The sequence below is a fragment of the Agelaius phoeniceus genome, chromosome 7 (genome assembly GCF_051311805.1).
Source record: "Agelaius phoeniceus isolate bAgePho1 chromosome 7, bAgePho1.hap1, whole genome shotgun sequence".
In the NCBI taxonomy this organism is placed as follows: Eukaryota; Metazoa; Chordata; class Aves; order Passeriformes; family Icteridae; genus Agelaius; species Agelaius phoeniceus.
This window is the reverse complement of record NC_135271.1, coordinates 7427681-7438610: the sequence shown is the minus strand read 5'-3', so window position 1 is coordinate 7438610 and position 10930 is coordinate 7427681. Positions and strand designations below refer to the sequence as shown.

Here is a 10930-nt window from a genome sequence, read left to right as displayed (position 1 = left end):
AAAATAACAACCGGCTCCACAAGAGAGAAATATTAACAGGTATAACTATCGCAATGCTGCTCGGCCTAGGAGCAGCTGGAACGGCAACAGGCGTCTCAGCCCTAGCGACTCAACACCAAGGATTGTCCCAGCTGCAGATGACCATCGATGAGGACCTGCAGAGGATCGAGAAATCCATTTCCTTCCTAGAAAAGTCAGTCTCTTCACTCTCAGAAGTGGTCCTGCAGAACAGGCGAGGACTGGATCTCCTGTTCATGCAGCAAGGGGGCCTGTGTGCTGCCTTGAAAGAAGAATGCTGTTTCTACGCCGACCACACAGGAGTCGTTAGAGACTCCATGGCAGAACTCCGAAACAGACTGGCTCAGAGACAGAAAGACAGGGAAGCCCAACAGAACTGGTTCGAATCCTGGTTCAACCAATCACCATGGTTAACCACCCTCATCTCTACCCTAATAGGTCCATTGGCAATACTGCTTTTAGCTGTTACCTTCGGGCCATGTCTGCTGAACAAGCTGGTCTCATTCGTTCAGGCCCGCATAGAACGGGCTAACATCCTGTTCCTGGGGCAGCCACAATTCCTGTGAATTCAACAGGGAACGCTGCCAGTCACGAGAGACTTGCCTGGCAGAAACTTACTCAGGTTTCCCAAGACCCTTTTCCCTAATCAGATCTCAACTTCCTACCTCATTTTAGTGCCTATGTATAAGACTACCTCGTTCATTTGTGAAAGAGGGGGGGGAAGTGTGGTAGGCCAGGGACAGGCGCTCGGAAGATTTCGGGCTGTAACGGAAAGTTACAGGAATCCTTCTATCCCCCTCCCCATAGATAAGGATCACCCTTGGAATGTAGCCAGACGTGTAGCCCCCCTAACCTATGCATGCCAGTAACTTTCCACTCCATACTAACCCTAGAAAGTATAGCCAAACCCCTGTCTGACGTAGAGAGACCCCTCAGTCCATAAATACCTTTAAGACCCCTCAATAAAGGCCTTTAACCGTCCACCACATTGGTGTCAGCGTCCGTTATTGGCCACAAGGGATCCCACAAAAGGAGATCGAAGTGCTGGACCCCTGAAACCAGGTCATCGCGGCCTTCACAAGAAGGCAACAGTCTCCCCACAGCCCTGCTCTGTCCCGTCATGTGCACCGAGCACCGTGGCCAGGCTATTGGCCGGTGCGGTACGGAAGATGTGTTTGTTGGCAGGATCCGTGGTGGAGTCACCTGGGATAGAGAAGGAGACAAGGAAAGCGAAGCTGGGAGCCTAAGTGCAAGCCACAGAGGAGAAGTCAGGAGGACATGGAGGAGGTGCTCAGTCGTGCTTCTTTTCTGTCTGGAACTCTCTGAAGCCCATTCAGGGAGCGAGTAGAGGGGAACGCAGCTGCCCACGTGGCCCCGGCAGAGCTCGGAGGGCCCGGCCGGGGAAGCCCAACCCCCACCCCGGGGGGACCCGCATGCCCCTGCCCCCCGCCGGGGCTCTGCCGTCACCCACACCGGGACCCCCCAGAAACACCTCCCGGGGACCCCCGATGTCCACCCGAGGGCCATCTGCGGCTCGCCTTTGGAGCCCTGCCAGCTCCAAACATCCCCCCCCAAAAACCCCAAACCCAGGCACTCCTAGGATATTTGGGCCGCGCTCCCCCTGCCCGGGCCCTTGCGGGATGGGGGACGATGCTCCCGGGGCTGCGAGGTCGAGGTCAGGCAGCGCCGGAGCCCCGCGATTCATCCTCCCCTCTCCTGCTGCTGCTTCCTGCTGCCGCTCCGCCTCTTCTTCCCTCCCTCCCTCCCTCTCCTCCCCCCCTCCCTCTCCTCCCCCCCTCCCTCTCCTCCCCCGCTCCCGGAGCCCTCGCAGCCCGCGGGAGGGGCGGGGATGGAGGCGGGACAGGTCGGAACGCAGAGAGGGCTGGGGGGATGCCAGGAGTGGGAGAGACTGGGCTGTACTGGGATCATCCTGGGAGCAGCTCCTGGACGACTGAGTTCTACTGGGATCATCCTGGGAGCGAGGAGGAGCAGCGCGATGGCTCCAGCGCTGGGGCTGGGGGCGCTCCTGGGGGGCCAGGGGGGAGTGGGACCCCCGGCACCGGGACCCTGAACCCCCATTGCCGGCACCGAGACCCCCCTGCTCCCCTTATCCTGCACGGGGACTCTCCTGCTCCTCTTAGCCTGCAGAGGGACCCCCTGCTCCCTCTGGCTCATGGGGTGCCGCCTTTGCGTGGTCCCCATTTCAGGGCCCAGGGTTCCCAAGGCCCTGAAGTTGGGACCTTGTCCATGGTCCCAACATCTCCAGGCTGCCGGGGTTCCCCCTATCCGGGCTCCCCGTTCCGGGCTCCCGGGGTCCCCCTTATCGGAGTGTCCGACCCCACAGGCTGCAGAGGCTCCCCCAGCTCCGGTGCCGCCCTCTCCACTCTCCCAGCCCCCAGCCCGCTGGTCCCGGGCGATCCCCCCGTGGCTCCGGGCTGAGGATGCAGCGCCTGCCCCGGGCAGCCCAAGCCCCCCTGGGAGGGTCCCACGCACCCCCCGGCCCAGCGCCGGGGCTCTGCCAGCACCAACACCGGGACCCCCAAAATTCTGCCGGACCGGAGCCGCCGAGGGGCGCCCGGCCCTCGGCCCTGTTATAGATACATATTGCAATATTGGCTTTTCGCAAATATTCACATGGATTTTATGTGTGGTGTTAAAATAACTTTGTTATAAAGATACAGTTTTTATTTCTGTTGTTAATTAAGCTTAGACATAGTAGTGAAATAGCTGATATAAGTATGCTTGTGTTAAAATGCCTGCTTGGATGGGGTAACATCCAATGAACGTGGGATGAGGACACCTGCTGCAGATGTGCCAACTATCAGCACTCACCGTCTGAAGGCAGCGTGGGCCGGGGCCAAAACTGAAGGTGATAATAAAAAAGGAGTAAAACCACAACCAGGAATACGCATGCCGTAAAAAGGTGGAACCGAGGAGGAGCCATGCTAAACAGTTCTTGGAATATGGAAACTAGTTTGGGAAAAAGTTTACGATGCACAAGGGTCTATGGATATGCAACAGGTTGATGTCAGGAAAAGGTATTGAAGGGCTATCCCCGAAGATAACAAGGGGACTTGGTTCAGTGCCAAGATGCAGACGGCCGTAATAACCTTTGCTCCGTGGTCCTTGTCTCCCCTTGTCCTTTATTAAACTCTAAATCTTCACAGGAGAGTGAACGTGGTTTTTCACAGCCCCGAGCAGAGAGCTCTGCCCGGGGGCTCCGGGCAAAGGCGGCGGCGCTCGGCAGCGGCCCCAGCCCGCCCAGCCCCGGGAATTGCCCCGCACCGGGACAAAATCCTACCCCGAAGGAGCCCTTGGAACGCCCGCCCGCGGCTCCTCCGTGCCCCAAAGGTCCCGGCAGCTGCCCCCGGTGCTGCCGCAACTGCGGCTCTGGAGCAGGGAGGCTCTGCGGGACCCCCGGGCTGGGTCCCCTCCCAGCCGTGCCCGCCCCGGGGCTGATGCTCGGCCCGGGCTCTCTCGCTGCTCCGGCTCCCGCACAGCCCCGCTGTGAGCAGGCACCGAGCGCCCGGCGCCGCAGGGCCCCGAGCCCCTGCCCGGCCCAGGGTCAGTGTCCATCGCCGGCCCCTGGCCGGGGCTCCGGCCACTGCCCGGCCCCGGCACAACCTGCAGCTCCCAGCGCAGCTCCCTCCAGCCGGGCACTGCGGGCTCCCGCCGGGCACAACATTCCCTTCATGGCATCTCGGTTATCTCTGCTCACATCTGCACAACCAGCTGCTGCTGAGGCAATCCCAGCTCCCACTGAAGGCTTCCCACCCAAAATGCTGCCTTCAGCTCTGACACACCATTAAGAAATCCAAGAGCAAAAAAAAACTGAATCTGATTAGAGAATCTTGCAAAGTCACATCTGAGAACATTTTGTTATAAAATCACAAATAGTAACAGAAGCTGAGAAAGTCAACAATGATAGAAAACAAGCTTCCAACACTGGGACTAGAAGAGCTCAGGCAATCCATTTGAATGGAAGGAGCCCTCTCTTTCTGACATGTGAGCAATGCCATCGAATTTCTCAAACCAGGCAAATAGGGAGCCCTGGCAGCAGCAGCTTCACACACAGCAATGACACAGAACAGGGCAGGGCAAGAGGCTGCCAAAATTATAACTTCTACTTGCAATGAAGAACCTTTGTTTCCAGTTCTACTCTAGCCACTATTAATATAGAGTCAAAAAGACTAAAACTACTAGTAATAATAAGAACTGTACTATAATTAGCAAAAAAAAAAAAAAAAAAAGATAATGGAAATAAGAAGAATTAATAAAATCCCTGCCATACTTATACTAGGTTTGCATGGCCAGGTTTTGGTGAGGGGCTTTAGGAGCACCTTCTGTGAGAGGCTGCTGGAAGCAGCTGCTCCTCCACGTCCCACAGAGTCAAATCCAGCCGGCTCCAGGATGGACGAGCCGCTGGCCAAGGCTGGCCCAGTTAGAAATGGTGGTAATACCTTTGGGAAAAGAGATTTAAGAAAAAGAAAATGGGTGATTGTGTAGTTGTAACTGTGAGCAGGGAAGAGCAGGGTGAGAACATGTGAGTGAAACAACTCTGCACACCCCAGGGCAGGGCAGGGGAGGGCAGGAGGAGGGGCAGGAGCTGCTCCAGGGGCTGGAGCTGATTGCCCTGAGATTCCCTGGGCAGCCCCTGGAGAGGCAGCTGGGCCCCTGTAGCCCCTGGAGGGCCCGGAGAGCAGAGACGCACCTGCAGCACCTGCAGCATCCCGTGCTGGAGCAGGGGGTGCCTGAGCAGGGGCTGTGACCCCATGAGAAACCTGTGCTGCAGCAGGGACCCAGCAGGGACCTGCAAAGCCGTGGAGAGAGGAGCCCACGCTGGAGCAGGGTCCTGGCAGGACTTGTGAGCCCATGGGAGAGTGAGGCAGCTGCAGCAGTTTGTGAAGAGCTGCTGTCCGTGAGATGAACTCACCCTGGAGAAGTTCATGGAGAAGTGTCTCGGGGAGGGACCCCACGGTGCAGCAGGGGAACGACTCCTCTCCCTGAGCAGCAGGAGAAATAACGGGTGATGAACGGAGCAGAGCCCCCAGTGCCTGTCTCCCTGCACCACTGGGGGAGGAGGCAGAGCTGGGAAGGAGGGAGGATCGGGCAGAAGGTGTTTGTGAAGCTTTAGTTTACTTCTCACTGTCATGCCCTGATCTGGATAGAAATAAATTCAATTAATATCTGTAATTTCAAAAATGCTTTGCCCATGATGGCATTTGCTGAGTGATCTGTCCCAGTCCTTAACTCAAGCTATGAAGCCTTCATTCTATTTTCTATTTTTCTCCCTCCTGCCCATCTCTGGAGGAGAGTGAGAGAGCAGCCATGGTGGGTACCTGGCATCCAGCCAGGGTGAAGAGACAACACTTCCTTTCCTTCATTCTTTCTTTCCTTCCAGAGGTCACAGTGAAGAGGCTGAGAGGGGCTTTGATGGAGGGAGTGAAGGTGGCGGGGAGTAGCGGGGACAGGAGGCACAGGGATGTGGCACGGGCACCCGAGGGGCCCGAGCAGCTGGCAGGGGGCAAGGCCTGTCCCCCTGGGCCAGCAGCAGCCCCGTGCCCTGCCCAAGGCCCTGCTGGCAGGGGCTGGGCCCCAGAGGCAGGGGCAGAGCCCAGCCCCGGGGGCGGCGTTTGTGCCCCGAGCCCCGTCCAGCCCAGCCTGCCCCGTGTGCACAGTGAGCGCTGGCACGGCTGCCCTGGACAGCGTGACCTGCTGGGGACACTGAGAGCTGCCCCGCTGTGACCTTGCCCTGGGCACTGCACAGGCACCAACCCAACCCCAGCCAGCAGCACCCCTGGGCATGGCCCAGGCACTGGAGAGCATCACAGCCAGCCCCGCTGCTGCTGCTGATGTCCCAGGCACCAGAGCCCATCCCAGCCCTGCTCCTGGGGATGTCCCAGGCAGCAGAACCCATCCCAGCCCTGCTCCTGGTGATGTCCCAGGCACCAGAGCCCATCCCAGCCCTGCTCCTGGGGATGTCCCAGGCACCAGAGCCCATCCCAGTCCCACTCCTGGGGATGTCCCAGGCACCAGAGCCCATCCCAGCCCTGCTCCTGGTGATGTCCCAGGCACCAAAGCCCATCCCAGCCCTGCTCCTGGGGATGTCCCAGGCCCTATGAGTGTCCCAGGTGTGGGACGAGCACCTCAAATGGCTCAGCTTTGACCCAACACCAACGGAGGCACCACCAAGGGCAGCCCTGCGAGTGCGCCCAGTGTGGGAAGAACTCCATGTGCTGCTCCAGCTCCATTCCCCACGGGAGGATCCGCGCTGGATGATCCCCAGTGACCCCGGTGGACAGAGCCCTGGTGGTCTGTGGTGCTGGTGATCCCTGACGAGAAGACACCTGGCTGGGGCCTCCATATCCTCCTGGCTCCCCACCCCATGGCCTGGATTTTCTTTTCATTTCTCTTTGCCCTTCCAAACCTCCTAAAAGCAGGGTAAAAATAAAGACGCTGAGCTAAGACAAGGATGGGGACACGGGGGGTCTTGCAGGGGATGTGGGGGATGCTGGGTGTGAGGGACTTGAGGGTTCCTGGGAGAGACTTGGGACTTGCTCAGGGCTTTGGGGACACCAGGCTGAGCGGCTCCAGTTGCACTGGGAGACCCTGGAGGAGGTTCTGGGACAGCTGATCACGGACCCCCTGCCCCGGAACTGTCCCCATGTGCCCCCATCCCAACGCCTCGTGTCCCCTGTAGCGGCTGCCCCATTCCCACAGTCACTCCCCTTTCCCCGGCCCATTCCCATGTCCCCCCTATCCCGTTCCCGTCCTGCTCCCATCCCAGTCCAGATCCCATTCCCTGTCCCTGTCCTGTATTCCTGATCCCTGTACCGTATTTCCAGTGCCATTTCAGGTCCCTGGCCCTGTCCCCATCCTCATTCCCGGTCCCTGTCTGCAATCCCGGTCCCTGTCTCCATTCCCTGTTCCCATTCCCGGTCCCTGTCCCCATTCCCATTCCCTGTCCTCGTTCCCTGCTCCTATTCCCGGTCTCTGTCCCCATTCCCCGTTCCCGGTCCCCATTCCCATCCCCTGTCCCCATTCCCGGTCCCTGACCCCTTTCCCTATCCCCATTCCCGGTCCCTGTCCCCATTCCCCATTCCCATTCCCCATTCCCATTCCTGGTCCCTGACCCCATTCCCTATTCCCATTCCTGGCCCCTGTCCCCATTCCCTGTCCCCTCTCACCGGACGCCGCCAACATCGCTCTGGCCCTCCCGGCCTCACGTGAAAGAGGAAGCCCCGCGCTGCTCCCACCCACCAATCCCAGCGCGCAATCGCTCCCGTATTTGCATAACCACGCCCTTTGGCCTGGCTCCGCCCCCCGCCGGCTGCAGCCGCGTCCGGGCGCTGTTTGCTCCCAGTCCCCTCCCAGCGCTCCCAGTAAACGCGGGACCGGCAGGGAGAGCGCTCCCAGCTCCTGCCCGGTGCTCCCACCATCGTTCCCAGCGCTCCCAGTAAGAGCGGGACCGGCAGGGAGAGCGCTCCCAGTTCCTGCCCGGTGCTCCCACCATCGTTCCAAGCGCTCCCAGGATCGCTCCCAGTGCCGGGCGGGGCGGGGCCGCTTTGGAACCCCCCCAGGGCAGAGCGCGGCTGCTTTTGGGTGCCGGCACTGCCCGGGCCGGGCTGGGAGCGGAGATGGAGCGGGAGGGAGAGGAGGGAGAGAGGAGGAGGAAAAGGAAAGGCAAAGGGAAAGGGAGGATCGAGAAGAAAGGAGGAGCAGGAGCAGGCGGAGCAGGAAGAGGAGGGACAGAGGAGGAGCAGGAGGAGGAGCAGCACCAACCCCACGCGGTTCCCCCGCTCGGGCCGGGGTCCCCCGGCATCGCCCCCCCGGAACCGCAGGTGAGCGGGGAGCTCGCCCCAGATCCATCGGGCGGTCTCCGGCAGGGTGGTTTGGCAGGGCAGGGGATGTTTGGATCTTGCAGGACCCCAAAGCTGGGCCGGAAATTGCCCTGGAGTGATCTTGGGGTGTCCCACGTGGCGATTGCCGGTACATGCAGGCAGGGGAGTGATGTTGGGTTTGGGGATCCCCGGGAGAGCTGGGGGAGAACGTGGGAGCCCTGGAGCGGGGAGAGCGCAGAGGGGCGATGCCGGAGCCGGGGGATCCCCAGCAGCCTGGAGGAATGGGGGAGGCTGGGGATGAGCAGGGTCCGGGTCCCCGAGGCTGGAGGGAGCAGTGACTTCTCCACCTGCACTTGGGCAGCGGGACCATTAAACCCACCATGCTGATCCCTTGTTTTTCCCCAAACCAGGATTCCCACACCTTGGCCAGATGGAGCAGGAGACTGCGAGGAAGAGGAAGATGGCGAAGGACACCCAGGCAGGTGAGGAGGAAGTCAGTGCCCCTTTCCCCCTCTCTCCTGCTCCATCTCCCAGCCCAGCACGGCCCCAGCTGCAGGACAACCCTGCTGCCATCGCCGTCCTGCTGGGGATGCACTGGGGGGGATCTCCTTCCCCTTCCCTCTGGCATGGAGGCAAATCCCATCCTCTCCTTGTCCTTCCTCCCCCAGGGAAGGAGCTGAGGATGGAGAGCAGGGAGGACAAATCCCCACAGCAGAACCTCATGGAAGAGGCCTTTTTGAGCGACTCCAGGGCACAGGAATCCAATGGGGAGGAAAAACCTTGGAGATCCTGCAGGACGAGGGGCTCCAAACCCAGCACAGGGTGCTCTGAAGAGGAAAGACCCAACCTGAGCCAGGAAGGTGGACAGAGCTTCAGCCAGAGCTTGGAGCTGGTGGCCCAGGAGCAGCTTCATGATGGGGAGAAGCCCCACAAGTGCTTGGAGTGTGGGAAGAGCTTCAGGCAGAGCAGCACCCTGATCAGCCCCCAGATGATCCACACTGGGGAATGGCCCTATGAGTGTTGGGAATGTGGGAAGGGCTTCAGCTGCAGCTCCACCTGTTGGATTGGCAGAAGAAATGCAGCACTCAATATGAGTGATCAGCAAGTCTCAAACTTTATTGATAGTCACACCTATTTATATTGGTGTTAATGAAGCTCATACATATTGCAAGGCTGAGCTCATTATTGGTTAGTTACTTATCAACCAACTATGCCTACTTCTGCATTCTTATGGTTATTCTGTTGCTACTTCTACATTCTTGTAGTTATTCTATTGAAACTATCTTCATATTTTTGGCAAAAGATCCTCTTCCCTATCCTGTTGTTCACCAAGGGCACAATGCCCTTGTCCACTATTGGACACTGACTGCTGACTCCTAGACTTGTCTCCTTGTTGCTTAACCAACGGTATTATGTCTACATGACCTTTCTCAGCTAGCCAACTGTCCACAAAGCTCTCCACACTTCCTCCGTTTTTATGTTGAACAAGCATGGTCTGATTAAATGCAGCAGATATCATCCTTTGCACCATGTTCTGTAGGCACATGCAAAACCACGGCAAAATTAATACTACTAACAAAGCTATAATGCCCACTATAATGCTGACCTTAACAATAGAGCGTAACCATGATCCCAGGCCTAAAGATTTGAGCCATTCATCAATATCGAAGCCCAATTCTACCTGTAAGTTTCCGGTTAACCTCCGCAACTCAGAGAGTTGGGAGTGGATGGATCATGAATGGTCAGAAAGGTTCATGCAACACATGCCTTCAAATTCTTCACAACCATGGCCTTGTGCAAGTAAAAGAAAATCAATTGCAGCTCTATTTTGAAGCGTTGCATGGCGAATAGAATCAACATCAAGCAAAAGGCTAGAAAGCGCCATAGAAGTGGCATTGGTTTGCTTCGCAAGCCAGCATCCCAACTTATTTAGGGTGGCATGGGTGCCTGCTGCTGCCACCCCTGGAGCCAGAAAGCTACCGACTGAGCTATCTAGGCTGCAGGGCTCCCATTCTATGCATCTGATCATTGATGGCACGTAGATCATGCAGGAGACGACACCTGCCAGGATCATCTCCTCTTGATCACAAAAACAGGAGCACTCCAAGGACTAACAGATGACTGGAGATGTCCTTGGTCAAACTGCTCCTGCACCAGCTTGTGTGCCTGAATGAGACTTTCCCCTTTTAAGGGCCATTGCTCAACCCACACCAGGTCCTCTGTTTTTCATCGGAGTGGGATCAGGAAAGTCCATGCAATGGCCGTTGTTAGCCCAAAGGGTGCTCATTTGTCAGCACTACTCCCATTTGAGCCAAAATATCCTGACCAATGAGGCACTGCACAGTAGGGGGCAAAGGTACAATTGAGAAAACATTCTGTAAACTTTTTCCGTCAATAGTTACAGATAACATGGGTGATTTTCTTGCAAGTGTTAGGCCTCCAACCCTGGTAACTGTCCCTGTGGTTGGCTGTAATGGCCAGTTGTGGGGCCAGAAATCTGGACTAATAATGCTGGAGTCCGCACCAGCATGTAATAAACCTTCCAAGGTTTGCCTCCCACCCTGCTACTCTATAATTACAGTGCGCTTTGGTCGATCATTCAGGTTCATTGTTAATAGAGTGAGTCCTCCAGTGGAACCAAAGCCTCATTCCCCTCTCAACTGTGATTGATGAGGGGTAAAGTTTTAGTCATCTGCTCCAATGGAACCAATTGAGCTATCCTCTCTTGATTCGTACTGGTGGAAAAGGAGTATGCACCATGGCACAAAATTTCCCCCATATAATCAGCGTCTATTACCCCGGCTAAAACAAACAATCCCATCATAATGGCCGATGATTGTCTCCGGAGCAAAGCTCGGATAGATTGTCCATCAATGATGATTGGTCCCTTTATTCCACTCGGAACCTTTTCCGGTTGGGTTGGGTGGTCATCAATGATACTGCTGCTGCGGCTGCCACGTCCAGCCCGAGGCTCCTGGCGGTGGCTGGTTGAAGGGAAGCTGGGCTGAGGTGTTGACAGGTTGAAGCGAAGCTGGGCTGAGGTGTTGACAGCAGCTACTTGTGTCTGGGCA

General features: G+C 57.5%; 1 long non-coding RNA gene across 1 annotated transcript; it reads left to right on the top strand.

Annotated features, from left to right (window-relative positions):
• The first annotated feature begins 7745 nt into the window (after positions 1-7745).
• LOC143694442 (uncharacterized) lies at positions 7746-8712 on the top strand. The gene is made up of 3 exons (XR_013182924.1): positions 7746-7859; positions 8270-8341; positions 8528-8712. It is a non-coding gene; the product is annotated as an uncharacterized LOC143694442 (long non-coding RNA).
• The last annotated feature ends 2218 nt before the right edge of the window (positions 8713-10930 follow it).